Raw genomic sequence first — 18940 nt, forward strand, 5'->3', positions numbered from 1 at the left:
AGAATGGGAGGCAGAGCCTTCAGTTTTCAGGCCCCTCTTCTGTGGAACCAGCTTCCAGTTTGGATTCGGGAGACAGAAACTATCTCTACTTTTAAGATTAGGCTTAAAACTTTCCTTTTTGCTAAAGCATATAGTTAGGGCTGGACCAGGTGACCCTGAATCCTCCCTTAGTTATGCTGCAATAGACGTAGGCTGCCGGGGGATTCCCATGATGCATTGAGTTTTTCCTTTCCAGTCACCTTTCTCACTCACTATGTATTAATAGACCTCTCTGCATTGAATCATATCTGTTATTAACCTCTGTCTCTCTTCCACAGCATGTCTTTTATCCTGTCTTCCTTCTCTCACCCCAACCGGTCGCAGCAGATGGCCGCCCCTCCCTGAGCCTGGTTCTGCCGGAGGTTTCTTCCTGTTAAAAGGGAGTTTTTCCTTCCCACTGTCGCCAAAGTGCTTGCTCATAGGGGGTCATATGATTGTTGGGTTTTTCTCTGTATCTATGAAGCGCCTTGAGGCGACTTTTGTTGTGATTTGGCGCTATATAAATAAAATTGAATTGAATTGAATTGAATGTATTTAGGACAGTCTTCTAAGCTAAAAGCCACTATAAATGACCATGATTTACTTCATACTGCACAAAAACCATGATGCTTGCAGTTCAGAAGTACATAAAAAGAACCCTGTGTAACCTTACTGGCAACAGCTGGACTCTGCTGACTTGGTCCAAGCACACCACGCAGGTGTTAAAGAACGTACTGAACTGTCTGACCCTGCAGCCCTTTCGCATTTAATTTCCCTGGCCACAAAGATTACACTGCAGAAAATGACACAGGTGGACAATCCCCAGTTATTCTTGACATGTTTGAGGACATAGACCTGCATCTGCTTCCCCTATTGTCAGGGAAAGCCCAAAAGGATAGGTCACTCCCCTATTGTCACCACTTCCACAACCCCAGGCTGGAGCATCCAATGGGGGCAGGCGGATTTTCAGGCTTCCTAAAGATGGCTGGCAGTCCCAAGATGGACAAACTTTGGCAACACACCAGGCTATGGTGGACTCGGGTTCCATGCAAACCTTAGTTCACAAGAACCTTGTTCAACCTGGGGCATTGTTGTAAACAATGGGTTCACATTAAATATGTAAAAGTGGTGATGCTCACAAACAACCTGCAATGCCAGGAGAAATTAAACACGAGGGCAAGAGGGATAGAACTGAGGCTGTGGTTAGCTCCCTCCTGGCCCACCCTCTAATTCTAGGGACAGATTGTCCTGGGCTTTCTCCCTTCAAAGTGCTGTCTGGCAGGAAACCATAAGAGGGATGTGCTTAAAGACAGCTGGGAGGAAGGTCCAAGTCCAGGTAAAAACAATATTCAGTGCGTACTGGACCAGAGCACAAAATTTCACACACTGGTAAAATCATCAAAGGAGAATTTGCTCCAGGCCCTGGAACATCAGCAGTGCCTAACAGAGGGGTTAGACACAGACAATTCACACCAGGAGCCAAAGGACTTGTAATACTTCCTTCTTCTAACTCAAAGTCATCAATTGGCAAGGACTCTTTGTGGTTGTATGGTAAGTGGGAAATGTGGATTATGAGGTGGTGCTGTCTCTCTTCCACAGCATGTCTTTCATCCTGTTTTCCTTCTCTCACCCCAACCGGTCGCAGCAGATGGCCCCGCCCCTCCCTGAGCCTGGTTCTGCCGAAAGGTTTCTTCCTGTTAAAAGGAATTTTTTCCTTCCCACTGTCGCCAAAGTGCTTCCTCATAGGGGGTCATATGATTGTTGGGTTTTTCTCTGTATCTACTGTATAATATAAAGCACCTTGAGGCGACTGCTGTTGTGATTTGGCACTAAATAAATAAAATTGAATTGAATTGAATTGCTACACAAACCATCTCAACCTCCTGAAGACATGAAGCGAGGTAAAAGAGGTTTCTTTGGTGAACTTGGTGAAAGAGGGCGATAAGTTGAGGCCTGACGTGCCAAATTCAAAACATTTTTGATATCTCCGCCTCACTCCTTTTAGGTGGCCATGAAACGCCAGCCCAGAGAGCAGTTTGCTCTCTTCACTGCCAGGCCATACCACCCTCTATGACACCACACTGAAACTTTCCCAGGTGTGACGGTGTATTCACAGCCCTACAGGTTACCTGAAGACAAAAAAGTGATTCAGAACAAATTGGTTGCTATACTGGAGATTGGAGTAATAGACCAGTCTCACTAGTTCTAGACATGAAGACAGATTAGTTTGAAGATTAGTCTACCTTGACTTGTGTGATAAGGTAGAGGATCATTAGGGGGCCATTGTCCCTCTGTGGGACACTCCCACAGGGCTTAAATCTGGCACTCTCCACCATTTGACCTTAGAACTGAAGAAGCTTCTTAGATGAGACACGAAACGTCTTCAAGCAACTTAAAGAAGTCCAGACGCTTTTCTTTCCAAGCTCCTTAGACTACAATGACCTGGATGACTGAGAACCTTCACAGACATTAGTCTATAAAGTTCTGTGTAGACTAACACAAGATGAATGAAGTCTAACAGTTTTCTTATTCAATGCACCAGTTTGACAAGCTGCTGGTCTGGTTGGGCCCTGCTTGTTTTTTAATGCTGGATTTGGCAGATTTCTTTGTCTAAAGAGTCCAAGGAAACAAACTGTGTTCTGAATGGTTTATAGAAATGCCTGGACCTCTCTGTAGTTTGTATGTTCTCTCTGTACCTGTACAAGTGTAACTTGTATTGGTAGTGACTGGCAATCGATCCATGGTGTACAGGCAGTAAGCAAAGAAAATGCATGGATGCAAGTTATATTGTGTTAACAGTTTCTGACAAAACATTCAGCTACTAGAGTTTCACTTTTTTGTTCATGTTATTTCTGAAAATAATAATAAACACAAAACAAACATGCTGAGACAACCACACGTCTTTCCTATGAGAATCACTTGATGTGACAACAGAATTTAATAACAGAATATATTTAGTACATTAAAATAAAAATAATATCCAAAATATAAATCTGTATTAAAAAGAAGCATCTATTATATAAAAAGAATAAAGTAAAAGAATACTAATTACTCCTAAAACACTATAATTTATTGTGGTTATTTCCACAACTTTGAGACTGTGAAGTAAAAGGCAGAAGCTAGAAAAGAAGTGAAAAAAAGGCCTTTAGAAGACAAATTCTACTCTGACACTCTGTGACTGTTTAAAGACAGCAATTTTAACCCCGCATCTAGTGGGCTCTGACACTTTTATTCTTTATTCCTGACTCTCACTGTGACAGTGATTGCAGCAAGCGATAGTTCCTCTGTCCTCGTCACGCTCCTGTCATCTCCCGCTTACTTACTTTAGTATTTGATAGTGATGGGCCCTGTTATGGAGAGCAGGAGTTGAGCATTTTTAGTCCATGAAGATCTTCTCTCATGTCAATCCCTTTCTAATATCTTTCTCATTTTCTTTGTCTCTCTGCTGTCAAGTTTTTAGAGTTTTAGCTATGTTTCTGGACTCTTTTTAGCGAAACATCACCCTTAACTGACTCTGGATTTGAGGAGATTTGCTGTCTGCCATGAGCACGGGGCTATCGGCACTGTCATCAAGCCTCTCACTGGAATGGAAGTGTGATGGTTTCCACCCAGATCCATGAAGGTCATGATAAAAAAAATCACTCAAGCATTCATTTTGGAATTACCCACAGATCAAAAATACTGAAAGACGGATTTACAGAAAGATTTACAATTCGGGAAGCGGAATGAATGATATGTGAGTGAGGGAGACAAAAAGACACTGCTCTCATGGGGTTTATTTATTTATTGCTGCTGCCTTTTTCAGTTCTAAAAGCAAGTCAAGTCTGGTTATTATTTCTACAATTGAATACAGGGGAAAATGAGAAATACAATCATGAGTAACAGCAGCATTGGAAGGAAGAGAGGAAAAAGTGAGCATAGGGGGCTTTCGAAATACTCTAAAGATATATAATATGTGGGATATATAACAAAATTTCCCATAGAGAAAACAACTTGGAGGTAAGATTAGATAAGAGGGCAAGGGAGAATTGAAGAAGAAAAGGATACAAAAGAGGGTGATTCCTTTAGAGGCAGTGCTATAGTGGAAAGGTGTTTTATTAAACGAGAAAAGTAAGTGATGGAAGGCCAGTTCAACTAGAAGGAGGTGAACCAGAGAGCTTTAAAGTGTTTATACTCTGTATGTGTGTGTGTGTGTGTGTGTGTGTGTGTGTGTGTGTGTGTGTGTTTGTGTGTTCTGAAACGGCATGTAATTGAATTTCTCATGTACTCAGTGAGCAGGCACACAGCCCAAGACGCATGGGTCTTCAAATGCAGGGTGACAAATTCACAAATGAATGCAACCAAATATAGAAAAAGAGACCCCATGCAACAAACATGTATCTAACCAAAAAAGCATCTTGTGATTTTAAATGTTATCTATATAACAGGTGGAGAGCACTGTATGCTATTTTTTATGATTTTCCTGTGTAAAGAGAAAATGAGTAGACAGAGTGACAGAGAGGAAGGTTGAGGCTAAATGATGAAAAACAACAAAACTGGGTTAAAGACAGAAAGCACAGCAGAACTGAATAATGGAGCAGAGGAGGGAAGAATGAAAGAGACAGCTGCACAGAAAGATGGAGGTAATGAGTGAGGAAAAGTGAGAAATGGGGTCAGACTGCTCAAATAATGGACGTGTGCAACAGTGCAAGTAAGGAGCAGAAAGCTAACAAAGACAAGGCAATCGCTCTGTCAGTCAGGGGCAGAATACCACTGAATATCTCTGGACAGTAGAGATCTTGATTTTTGGGGGAAATTCTAACCTAGATCTCTTGCCAGGATATGAGGCAAATGTGCACATATTAATGTTATTTAAATTTGTCAATTTAGTATTTTTTTAATATATCTGTCTAATTATTCAATCAGATTAACTGACACTCAGGAGATCCATTTTGAGATAGATGACCACTTTAACCAAATTTTGCAGCAGATGGAAAAATGGGTCATACACACAATAGCATTTTGAGTTTATTTCGTATGTCTGACTTCTTATGATGCATTAGAGTAATGATAAGTTCTAGTGTTATTATTAGTATATCTTACTTGGGTTTTGTTTAAAGTTTCATCCATGCTCCCTTTTTATGTGTTATTTTCTGTTTCCTGTGTAAGTCTCTTGTCCTCTATGTCTGATTTTTAGTTATGTCTGTCCCTCGTTTCCATGTCCCTCTCCTTGTGTATCATTCTGTCTCCCCAGGGTCCTGGCTAGACCCTCCATGCTAAAACCAAGGCCTGGAATGGCGCGGATACGTCTGCAGCCTGTCCACAGCTCGGACACAAGCATTTCACTAAATGTTGTACTGTGTATGTGACAAATAAAATTTGAATTTGAGTTTGAATTTAGTCTTATGTGTTTCATGTCTGCGTTTTTTATGTCATATTGTAAAGCTGTTGTCACAGTCTTCGCGTCATTATGTTTCCTGTTTTATTTTGACAGTCTCGTGTTTCCATTTTCAGTGTGTTTAGTTTTGCTTCCCCTGTGGCATCATGTTCATTTGTTCAATAATAAAAAATAGGAGAGTCAATGAGATTCACATCAAATTCAGTACATTCACGCTGATGCTTGTCAGTCGCAAAGATCATCATCCACGGGCACAACTGTATAAAAATGTGTATTTGCCAGATAAAAGAACTTGCCAGAAACGTTTGGACAGCTCACCATAAATCAGTAAAATATACTGAGAATCTGCTCAGGCAGACGCATTTCTCTCTCCAACACAAGAAAGAATAAGTAGTAAAGATGAGGGTAAAATGGTGGAATAGAAGAGCAGTGATATGAAAGACACAGACATCACTTGGCTACATGAGCTAAGCATTATTGCGTGTGTGTGTGTGTGTGTTTCAAAGCTGGCATAATGAGGCAGGGGCAGTTCAGGGGCAGTTCAGCTTTACCCTGGAGTACAACAGAACCAATGATGTTAAACCAAGTCTGTGGGGGAAAAAACTCCTCAGAAACACAGGAGAAGAAAGAAAGTGGAATAACTAAAACTAGTGCCTAGACTGTAAATATGTCTCATCTGTGAGTTCTTTCATTAATAAAACATTAGACTGTCTCTACAGAACGTTACTCTCCACTCTCTATAGAAAGCCTTTCATTTAAGATTAAATTATTATTAATAATTTGTTATCTAATAATTTCTTCATACAGATTATTTGAGGTCTTCTAATTTTGTTTGTACCTATTTCAAAAAAGCTAAACGTATTTATGACCAGATTTGTGTGTGAAACACTAATATAGATGGGTCACAAATAAATTTGTGCATATCTACTGTTTATGATTGAGGTTCATCATTTTAAGCCTACATAGAATTTTTCTGGATATGGATCATCTAATTTGTTGAATCACACAAAGTAATAAATATGAAGTTAGGATCTATCCTTGCTGTTACGACAACTCCTGCTGGTTGAAAAAAATAGAAAGAAAGAAAATATAGCTGACAAAGGCGGGAAGTTAGGGTGATTAATGACAGAAATGGAAATGTGCTAACTAATGAAGGCAGTGTTTTGGAAAGGTGGAAGGAGTACTTTGAGGAGCTGATGAATAATGAAAATGAGAGAGAAAGGAAAATGGAAGAGCAGAGCATTAGTTTGGAGGAAGTGTTACAGTCACCCAGATTGCATAAATATGGTGTTATAGAGATGTGTAGGAGAAAGGAGAATGGACTTTTTGACCAGACTGTTTAACACAATTTTGGAGCGTGAGAGGGTCTCTGAGAAATGTACAAGTGTACTGGGAATGATTTTCAAGAACAAGGGTGATGTGCAGAACTATAGTAAGTAAGTAGTAAGTACAGACATCTTCACCAACATGGTCCAGAAACTTACACTGGATGAAACCATAGGGTTTCATCCATAGACTGTCAGAAAATGACTATAGCTAGACAGCTTGGAAAACAGAAGCAGCTGTACCCCTGATCAGATTTGCACACTGTTGGACCTCGGCCTTACCACCACATATTTTAAATACAACGAGGGTTTTTATAGACAAAAACATGGATGTGCCATGGGCTCCCAACATGTCACCAATTATAGTCAACCTTTACATGGAGGAAGTGGAAAGTAAAGCTTTTGACTCTTTCAAAGGGATAAAGTTGATGAGCCATACCATGAAAGTATGACAAATAGTTGTTGAAGGTAGGTTAAGAAGACAGGTGACAATCAGCTGAGAAAGAGTACTACAGATGCAATGACTGATTTGAGAGTCTTGGTGGAGAAATAGAAAAGGTCAGAAAGATTTGTATTTTTTGTGATGAATATTAGAGAAGTGTATGCTGCTGGTGCAGGGCATATATGAGGACAGTGAGGCAGTGCTGCTTGTAGGAAAAAAAATGATTTTAAAGTATGAATATCTACTAGGCAATTGGTGACCAATCAAGGGTTAGATTTTAGATTAGATAAAATCTCATCTGGATGGAGCATTTTGAGTGGGAGAAACATTTCATGACTCAGCTGATTGCAGGTGTCTCCAACCTTATAAAAAGTACACTTACTGTTGTATGTACTGTTATATCCCTATGGGTTAAGAATGGGATGTGACTTAAGTTCATATTCATGTGAAGGCAGATGAGTGAATATTTTTGACAGTATAGTGTATGTCACTATTTGTGGAAAGAAAATTCCCTACTTTTGTTGACTTTCACAGTTAATCACTGTGTTATCACAAAACAGATGCATGTAACTGGCAGCTTGACAACATTCAGTTAGAAAATTACTGATAGCAGACTGACTCCATGTTGTTGCCACTTTATGTCCATCTTAATGGGCATAAAGTGACTTTGAAGATGGCAGCTGACTGCTAGTGGTTGTAGGCCGAGTCCACATCTTTGGAGCAACTATTTCAAAGGCAACCAAATCTCAGGTTCATTGTAGGTCATAGTAGTAATTTTGGTCATGAGTGGAGGTGATTGGTCTCCAACTGCAGTTTTTCCTAGTGTGATTGTCATTTGAAAACAAAAAACAAAACAAGCCTAGATCTGATTAACTGTCTGATATGAACCACTGAATGCGTGACTCATTAACTTTATTGCATTACAGTTGAGTTTGGATGCTGCAAAGTGAACTGATATAGTATGAAGGTCATGCTAGTATTTTGCTGTTTAAGGCTTTTTGTTGTACTGTCCATTTAACTCTGTATCTCACTAATGGGAGTGAAGTGTGAGGAGGGAGTGAAGTATTCACTTTGCTCATTAACCTTTAAGATCAGGGAGCAGTTTTTGGTGTCCTGCTGTTGCCTGCTGACAAATGACTGCTAAGAAATCATTTTCAGCGTTGCCAGTTAAGTTACTATTTGATTATCAGAGTCGTAATGGGGGGGACTGGAGGCTATCTCAGCTACATAGGGCGAGAGGCAGGGTTCACAATGGACAGATTGCCAATCTGATGCAGGGCTAACAGAGACAGACAAGCATTCACACTCACTTTTTTCACTGTTAAAGTTTCAAGAAAGATAAAGGACAAAATAAACAATACACACTGACAAATGTAGAAAAACAGATATTAGTCACAGACTGCTCTAAAATATTCTGTTGCTGAATGTTAATAAAATTCTAACGTTGAGTATCAATAATAAATGAAGAAAAGATGCACTGTGTGAATAATGCATTGTAATAGCCTTTGGAAGTTGCTCATTAATATTACTGCTGTAACTTGGAGCTGTTTTAATGCCATGCATCAAATGCTGAAATGCATTACTGCCCCAGCTTAAATTATTTTTTACAACACCTCCAGTTACTGAAATTGAAGCAGTCAAATGAGCTGTTCCCCATTTTATCAAGACATTTTAGGGGGTATTCAAATGCAGAGAGGAGGAGAAGGCCATAAAATTGCGTGTGATTTTATAGGCTTCCATAAACATGCTGAGAATGGGGAGGATATAAGAGACAAAGCAGGTCAGAACAATTTGCATGCCTTCATTGGGTTTTAAACATAAAAGCTGGTCATGAGTCGCCGCACATGGTTCAGGGAGGAGCAAGATTTACAGGTGAAGGTTTGGCTCATGACAGCATGGAATACACTCTCTAATACTGACCCTGTATAGAAAACTGGAAGGGCATTTTTTCTTTATAAAAATGTAATTAAAGCTATTAAACCCAAAATGACAGCAAAACTAAAGAAGTTGATACATTTTCATTAGACAACGTATATGCAAGTCATTGAATTCAGCATTTAAAGAAAGCACTATTACTTACATTTAAGAGATTAACACTAGAAGCACCAAGGGGTTCATTTTTATTTATTTATTTTTTAATTTTCATTTTAAAAATCCTGCAGCTCTGTAAATTAAAACCATATACATACAGAGACCAAACAAAAAAACAAGGAGCACCAGAGACCAAAAACGCAGGAAAGCACATCGAAAACAAAACCACACTAGAGCCCAACAAGAGTCCATGAATAGTTCAGGGGGCCGACCGTGCACACAGCAACGGCGGCGACGGGCGAACATTTCCGGAGGCCGACCGTGCACACGGCAACGGCGGCGGCACAGGCAAAACCAATCAGGAGGCCGACCACTCGGAAGGCAGTGGCGGCCACTGAGCAGGTCCGGAGGTCGGCCGCGATGCCAGCGGCGGCGACGAACTCTTTCCGGAGGCCGTCCCCGAAGGCCATGATGCCAACTTAGAGGCCTGGAAAACGGCCGGCAGAGGCGAAGCGGAACAGGTCGAGCTGGCTCTGACGGCGGTGTGGCAACCGCAGGACCAGACGAAGGCACGGAGGCAGGACCAGACGAAGGCACGGAGGCAGGACCAGACGAAGGCACGGAGGCAGGACCAGACGAAGGCACGGAGGCAGGACCAGACGAAGGCACCGAGGCTGGACCAGGCGTGGGCGAAGGCACCGAGGCTGGACCAGGCGTGGGCGAAGGCACCGAGGCTGGACCAGGCGTGGGCGAAGGCACCGAGGCTGGACCAGACGAAGGCGGAGCTGAAGCTGGACCAGACGAAGGCGGAGCTGAAGCTGGACCTGACGGCAGCGGGACGGCTGCGGAACCTGACGGCAGCGGGACGGCTGCGGAACCTGACGGCAGCGGGACGGCTGCGGAACCTGACAGTGGTGATGCTGCAGGCGGTGATGATGCAGGAGGTGGTGTGGATGCAGGCAACGGTGTAGAAGTCACAGGGGACGATTCAGCAGGTGATGGCTGAACAAACTTCCCCAGACCGTCAGCAGACGTGAGGATGTGCTTGCTGGGTCCTCCAGGACCCCCAGCTGACTTGGCTTGAAGCTGGGCGGGCTCCTCGGACCCACCAGCTGACTTGGCTTGAAGCTGGGCGGGCTCCTCGGACCCACCAGCTGACTTGGCTTGAAGCTGGCCGGGCGACTCGGGCCCTCCAGCAGACGACACTTGAGGCAGGATGTGCTCCTCAGGCCCTCCAGCTGATGAGGCAGGACGCTGGCTGGGTTCACCTGAACCCCCAGCTAACATGACTTGAGACTGGACGGGCTCCTCTGGCCCTCCAGTGGAAACAGACACTGAAGCAGCAGGTACGGAGACCTCTGCCAGTGTGGACACTGGCTGGGACTGAGCAGCACAGTGGCTAGACTCAGGCAGCAACAGTAGGATGCAGTCCTCAGAGGGCTGAAAGTGTTCCCCAATACACCCAGCAGAGGACGGAGGCGGACGGGTGAACTCACTTGAACTCTCAGGGGGTGCTGAGAGCTGAGACTGTTCTGGTGAGTTCTCCGGTGAGGCTTCTGGCGCTGGCGTCTTGACCTCTAGGGGTCCAGAGTTGGCTGGTGACTGACACCCAGCCTCTGGGGAGGCCCTAGAGGGAGCAACTGTCTCTGATATGGCCAGCTTAAGAGAACCAGCAGATATTGTGGTGAAGTGTGTTCCCTGCTTTGAATGAGACAGTGAGGATGGTGGCTGAGTAAATGAGCGGGCAGACAGCTGAACTGGTGGCGACAGAGCAATAGGCAGCGAAGCGGCTACAGACTGACCTACAGGTAGCGGAGACAATGGCAGTGGAGTCGTAATGAGAGGTGGAATGGCTGACTGAACGGAGGGCAGCGCGGCCGCTGACTGAACGGAGGGCAGCGCGGCCGCTGACGGAACTGAGGGCAGCGCGGCCGCTGACGGAACTGAGGGCAGCGCGGCCGCTGACGGAACTGAGGGCAGCGCGGCCGCTGACGGAACTGAGGGCAGCGCGGCCGCTGACGGAACTGAGGGCAGCGCGGCCGCTGACTGAACTGAGGGCAGCGTTACAGGCCTGGCATTTGACTGGGATGGAAGTGAGGATGGGACAATGGAGCGGACACAGTCATAAACATGGAACGAGGGTTCAGAACAGGCAGTCTTAGAAGCTATGGCCATGGGTGAGAAATCATTGTTATCCTCAGTAGAAACACAAAAAAATTGCCCCAGAAACTACAGTCACAGAAGCAACAGAGTCAACAACAGTGTCCCTTTCACTCACCACAGCCGGCTGCTCTGACGTTCTGACGTGGGGTGCCGCGCCGGCGGCGCGAACGTCGCTTCCTCCGTGGAGATGGCTCCGACGGGCCGGGTAACTCCTCATCCGGCGGTACGGGCGGCACGTCCTCCGTTGAAGCGAGTGGGCGAGCAGTAGCGGCGGGGGCGTGGAGGTGTAGTTCGTGGAGAATGAAGTTTTGTACGAGCGGGTGCAGTGAGTCCAACAGCCAGGGATAATCGGAAATAAGCTGTTGTAGCCTGACTTCCAGAACGTAGAGAAACGCTTCTCCCTCATGCTCGAGCCACAGGTTGATTAGTTTTGACACTGAGTCCGTTATGAGCTTTCGAAGCTCCGTGGGTGGGGTGAATGCTGCTGGATCCATATCTGGCTGGTCCGTACTGTCACGGCGAGTGAAAAGAGCCGTGTGGAAAAGGAAAAGGAGGATCCAAACGCAGGCAGTCGTGAAGGTGTACGGGTGATTTATTGAACACAAAATAAATATGGACAAACAGCAAATGGAGCACGAACTAAACTAGACTGGAAACAACTAAACTACAGAGCACAAACCTGGACAAGAATGAGAACGAGCAGAGGAGATTGACGATGGACAGCAGGGGGAACACACGGGTGACACATGATGGATACACAGACGGACCAGCAACTACAATAACCGAGGACACGACTTAAATACACACAGAGAAACACAGGGGAATTACACACAGGTGGTGGACACAGCTGGGAATAATCAACAAGACGAGACAGAGGTAAAACTGAACACACTCACATGAGACGCAGACCTTCACAATAAAACAGGGAACGAGAACACTACACCAAGACGCAGACCTGACACTGAGAGACAGACAGAATGACACATGGAACCTGAACTAAACATGAAACCACAATTCCTAAAACATGGATAACAGAAACATGAAACTCTAATAATAATAATAATAATAATCATCATCACAACCACAAGAGAACAAGAAAACAATCCATGATGCAAAATTAAACCAAAACATAATAAACTCAAAATACTGGGTCCAACGGACCCAGAACCGTGACACATTTAGTGGCTTATTAATCAAATACTAAATTTGGGGGTGTGTGGGATCAAAAAAAAAAAAGTTGACCACTTTTACGTAAAACCACAGAGGACGTCATTCTGACCCACAGAAATGTATGAATGTAAACTCAATACAGGGGCCCACTGGATTGTTTGCATACAATTTAACATTTTATTATTTTCAATTTTATTTTACTTGTACAGTGCCTTATCACAACAACAGTTGGCTCAAGGTGCTTTATATTGTAAGGTAGAGCCTACAATAATACAACAGAGAAAACCCCAACAATTATATGACTCCCTATGTAAAAGTGCTTTGGCGACTGTGGGAAGGAAAAACTCCCCTTTAACAGGAAGAAACCTCCAGAAAAACTAGGCTCAGGAAGGGGTGGTCATCTGCCATGACCGGTTCGAGTGAGGGGACGAAGGGAGAACAAAAGACATCCTGTGGAAGAGAGCCAAAAATTAATATTAACATGAAGGCTGCTGTAGCATATGCCATAGCTAGCTGATAAATAAATATTGAAGACTGTAGTTAGATAAAAGATGAATAATTGCTGCCTGGATGAAATGTGATTTTGAACCAGAGCACAGCAGGTCAGACTGATGATTTTTTAACATGTTTAAAATAAAGATTCAATTCAATTCAATTCAATTGGCGACTGAATACGTGGAAAACCAGGAAGATTTCTGCCTTGTCTGAGCAGCAACGGAAACGTAGCTGACAGAGTCCAGATTATGGAGAACCAATCAGGGCCGATAAAGAGTGAAATCCAGAGTAGAGAAGGCCAGTTGAACAGTTTCAGGCCTGAAAAGCAGAGCTGAGGAGGTGAAGCTATGGACTTAATTGAAGCAGTGTGGCGCTGTGAAACAGGCTTTGACTGTTCTACTTTCACAATAATTATTTCAAATGTATTTCTTCCCAGCTGTGAGGTCAAGCTCTGCTTCATCTTTATTTTAGCCTGACTAATATCAAATACTACCCAAGAACCTACAACTTTCCACACAACCACCCATAAAGCTATGGATGAATAAAAAACAATTATTAGTATTATTAGATTATCAAAAAAATGCATTAACAATTTCAGAAATACCTCTTTAATGAACCGATTGAATGTAATTCACATTAGCAAATGACCACTGGATACATAAATATCTGCATGTTTGAATTTGACTGCTTTTTATTCCTAGCAGTATGGAAAACACCATTTAGATTTTATCTACAGAATTAATTAAAATGTTTTCAGCCTCTGGTCTGTCATGGTTCTTTGCTTGGGGAAGAGAAGATTATTGAGCAAACAAAGTAATTCTAAGCCCAATTAGATACCGAGTAAAATAAAAGCTTATTGACAACAGTTTTCCTGGGACACCGTTTTCCTAGCCTCACTGAGCCATGAGCAGCTCCATCTCTGTGATTGTAGGGCTTTGCAGACTGCTTCTGTGTAGCTTCATGAAGCTTATGTGTAAGTTATAGGAAGAAGATCTGCAATCACTCAACTGTTTGCTTTTCCTGTATGATCAGGCTGTTAGTTCTTATTCTTTATATCACTTCCTCTTTCTTACACTGTCAATATCAATGACATCATCATTCCACTCCAATCATTTCCTTGCCAGCTTTTTATGAGCCAGCCTGCTTCTGTTCTGTGTGCTTTAAATTTTAGCACTGTTCTGTCATTCAGTAAAATACCTACAGTTAAAGTACTCACAGTACTTCTGCTCTAAAAAAAAGAAAAGAAATATTGGTTGAACAATTTCAGGAGCTGCACATATAATAATCAACCTTCCTCCTGGAAGACTGGACTCTCGTGCTGATTGTCTATTTGCACAATATCAGAAGATCAAATGATCTCAGTCCCAGCCCACATTAGCTGATGGCTCACCTGATGCCTTCTACATATCTACTTGGAAAATCAAAAGACAAGATGAAAAGGAAGCCAAACCCTGTGAATAAAACCTTTTATGAGACCCACATCTGAATCGATGGTCGCAGTTGAGTGGGGCTGACTAGATACACACCGACATTACACATTCTGACATACTGACCAAGGGCCAAAGGCGAAGACAATAGTAACTTTCAAACTGTCTACTCCTCAAAGAGTTAAGATGCTGATCATTTCAGCACAACTCTCATGCTGCACTACATCATATCCCATTCAATGGATGGATGGAGAGGGAGCTAACTAATGCACTACAACAAATTAAAAATTCAAACAAAGCATCACTGTGTTGCTTAAAAGGTGTATTTTTTTTCTCAAACCAAAGAGTTACAGGCTGAGATAAATTCGCTCTCTCGCCAGTAAAAATAAATACTTCTTAAAAAGATTTGTTGAAATGTGTTTCCTGAAACCAGTTTTGTGAACAACAGCCAGCTTCAGCACACAAAACTTCAATTCAATAGGAATCAACTTGCTTTATATAACCAAATCACAACAACTGACTCAAGGCACTTTATATTCTAAGGTAAACACCCTACAGTAATACAGAGAGACTCCAACAATAAATACACTAGGAACCACAAGTAAGCCAGCAATTTGAGAATGCAGTGCTCTACTACAAATGATAATGTACTATGAAAATAAAGTCCCAGCAAAGTGTCTGCAACTGGCCTTGTGCTGGCCCATGTGTGGTCCACATCTGGCAAACCAGATCTGGGCCACCAAAGGGCCGTCATTGTTTGTGGTATGTGGGCCATGTGTAAGGTGTGTGCAGCCACGGGCCAGTTGCAGACACACTGCTGGCCCAGAACAGTTTCAGCTCTGGCCCCAGATGTCAGCCTAGTGAGTACCTTAATCAAGCCATGTAATAAGAACATGTGCATAATAGTGCAAAAGTAAGATGACAAAACTCTGCTCAGACAGAGAATTAACTGATTCTTGCATAGGGCTTTTGTACTCTCCCAGATTACTCAATACAATATGCCACATTCCCCCAATCACACACTTTCTCTAAAGTGAGTGCTTCCTGATTACATTCATACTTGACATGCAGACAGGTGGAGCCAGGGATCACACCACTAACCTTCTGATCAGCAGGTGACCTGCTCTACCTCCTGAGCCACAGCCACTTAGTGGTAAACTTGAGTAAACCCTCACTAGGTTTTGGATAAAGTGTACACTCACAAACCTGTCAAACCTGCATTTGAAACGTTGGCCACCATAGTAGTATAGTATTGTAACATGGCATTTGGGTCTTCTAACTAAAGTAGGAAAATAGGAACATAAATAGTGCCATCATTGCCAGACCTGGCCCACATCTGTTGACATACACCCTGCCATGACACCAGTCAGTCAGAAGTGCCAGCTTGATGCCAGATCTGGGCCAGACTTGTTTTCTATGCGCCTGGGCCACATAAACCAAACCACAATTGGGCCAGATATGCCATGTCATCGCATGGACAGTGCCATCTATGCCAGACCTGGCCCATATCTGGATGTCATACGACTTATCGTGCCAGAAGTCAGCCAGCAGTGCCGGCTTGATACCAGATCCGGGCCAGACCTGCTTGCTATGTGGGGGTGTTTCTCTCTATGAACCTTCAAAGTTTTTCTTAGATCTTGCTGTGGTGATGAAACTGAGGGTGTTGTGTCAAATTTGCTCTACTTGACCAAATTCTTCTGATCAAAGCCTCTGAACAAACTGACGATGTCTAATCTTCTAGTTTGCATCTAACTGCATCCCTCATTTACATAAGAGAGGAACAGAGCATAGGATGCTATAGGGCTCATCTACAGATAAGACATGAGCTGCCTTATCACAGCAGAGGAGAGTGCAGCATGTGATTACGTCTGTGAGCTCCAGAGTGAACTCTGATGACCTCAACGTTTTTTTCTTATCTCTTGTCTCTATTTGTCATAATAATGTTCCCATCCCTCCCCCTCCAGGAAAAATGGAAAATATACACCTCTTAAAAAGACATCAGATCTTAATGGGAAAAAAATCATGCTGGAGATCTATACTCATAAGGGACTGGGTAATATGTTATGAACAAAAGGATGTTTGATGGGAATGAGAATGACCAACATACAGAGGGATGAATTCAGAAACACCCCAAAAATCAAAGTGAAGAAACATAAGGAGCAGCAGATTAGTCTCTTTTGCCGAAATTTCATTGCATCAACTCAAAACTGTATATTTGTATAGCCACCCCCCCAAACTGCTTGTGTTCTAAACATAATGTCCTAGAGGTGTTCTATTGGATTTAGGTCAGGCAATTGTGTCTGCGTGTGTTTGTATGTGTATGTGTGTGTGTGTGTGTGTGTGTGTGTGTGTGAAGGGGTGGTGGGCAATCAATGGTATAAATTCCTTCATCCTCCGGGATGTGTCTCCTTACTCTCACAACTGTCGCACACCACCGTGCACTAGTGTAGGGTCTAACAGTGAGTCCAAGAATTTCATCCCAATTCCCAAGGGTCAGGGTGCCACTGTCTAGCCTGTAAAGGTCTGTGCTCATGGATATTCCTCCCCAGACCTTCACTAACCCACCACCATTCTGGTAATGCTGAAGGATGTTACAGGCACCATATCATCATCATTGATCATTGTAAAGAGCAGGGGTAGATGGACATGACCAACACATTTACAGGTACTCAAGACGAGAACAACATGAATGTTACTTTTGTAAGACTAAGACTCATAAAAGAATCAGCAAGCAGACAATTAAAAGCAGCCAGGAATCAGCAGAGGAAGGCAAGGAGAAACCATTGTTTTGCATCTGACCTGTTTAGCAAATAAAAAGCCATAAACACAGCAGATCTGAACAAACTATGCATCAGACAGCCAAGACTAAAATGGAGCTAACCACCCAACCCTCTATAAAACAAAGCCTGCAGGGCTCATAATAGCTTTTTTATGTAGGGCAGGTCTGTTTCCCAGTGCTTTTCAGATTTTTAGGCTCAAGTCCCTGTAGTCCTCATTACTGCATGTTTGTGCTCAATCCTAAATAAACCATAAAAAAAAATCCACTTACACTGGATACACATAGCGAGCACATTAGTTCTAAGTATTAAGTCAGTCTTCTATCTGGAATCAGAGTCAGGGAATGAATCACCAAATGCAAAGTAGTGCATGTATGCAATGATGAATGTAGGATGGAGAAGTAATCATAATTAATCATTGGTAGCATAACATAGCATGACCATTAAAATAAGGCTCAACTAATGGAAAACTCAAAACAGTTATAACTGTCCAAAATATGTTCATAGGAATTAATCAGTTATCTAACAAAATAAAAGATGCAGAAAACTTCAATGAAATCATATTAGCTTCCAGAAAATGCATTCCATCACGACTAACACATTTTATCAAGTATTGACATAGCTGACAGAGAAAGAGAAGCTACTTGGGTCTGGTAGAATTTACACAGAACAGGTTTAAGACAAGTCTAGCTGGACTACAGCTGAAGGATGAAGCTCAGCAAAAAAAATCTGAACAAATGCAACCCAGTCTAATGGAATGAATATATAGAATTAGTTGAAAATGAGGTTACTGCTAACAAAAATACAAAATATATTTTCCTGCTCATATGCAATGCATTGTGAAATAATAGAGGTTATTAACACCACTGCACTATGCAGTCTGGACCTACACTTGCTCAATGCCATTTTCACAGTTCATTACAAACAAATGATTTGCAAGCTCACACACAGTTGCACTTAACAAATTACTGTTTTTTGCAAACTGCTGATAAATGTTTAGGTCTTACACGATTCTTATATGTGCATGCATGCAGGACGCATGCTTGCAGTAGTAACAAATAACATCAGTAACATCATGCAACTATAATTATCTGGACGAAAGTTTTAGTGTTTTGTAAAACTGTTCAAGAATCATATATGACCCACTAGCAACCTCTCACCCTGAGCCTTAGAAACACAAGATGTGAAAACTGAAAGTAACTGTCCCATTTGATGGTAGAATTTTTCATTTTCAGTAATTTGTACTTCAATTGCTTTTCTGGCCTCAAATTGAACCAGGAGGAACCTAAAACTACCCAGTTTTCCCTACTCAAGGGATTATCAAGAACATGAGTCCAAACAAAGGATAGGCATTTTAATCAACATTACTTTCAGATCATCCCCAACTGTAAATTGTCTTCCAATCTATGCAGAGTTTTAAATAGATGTTCTTTTGGTTTATTTTTTGAAGGACTTTAACACAAGACTTTGATGGCTGCAGTAGTATTTGATTTTGTATATTTTGTCTTGTTTGTACTGTGGCATCTAATTTCACTATGCCAAACATACTTTACCAGTCCAACATCTAGTATTTCGTACCACATTTTTCTTCTTTATCTGTTCTTTAAAAATGTTTGCCAAAACCTCATTGCCAATTTAGCGCTACAGGTTAAAGTGGGATTTGGTGTGGTGCAGTGATGCAGAGGGTTGAAATGACTCAATCAAAAACAAGACAG

General features: G+C 42.5%; 1 protein-coding gene across 2 annotated transcripts in view; it reads right to left on the minus strand.

The window, feature by feature from the left end:
- pik3r3b (phosphoinositide-3-kinase, regulatory subunit 3b (gamma)) overlaps positions 1-18940 on the minus strand; it is a 176102-nt gene that overhangs the window by 155001 nt on the left and 2161 nt on the right. The gene's annotated exons all lie outside the window — the stretch shown is intronic.

Source organism: Perissodus microlepis, chromosome 17, assembly GCF_051167445.1.
Source record: "Perissodus microlepis isolate ML-2025 ecotype Zambia chromosome 17, ASM5116744v1, whole genome shotgun sequence".
Classification (NCBI taxonomy): Eukaryota; Metazoa; Chordata; class Actinopteri; order Cichliformes; family Cichlidae; genus Perissodus; species Perissodus microlepis.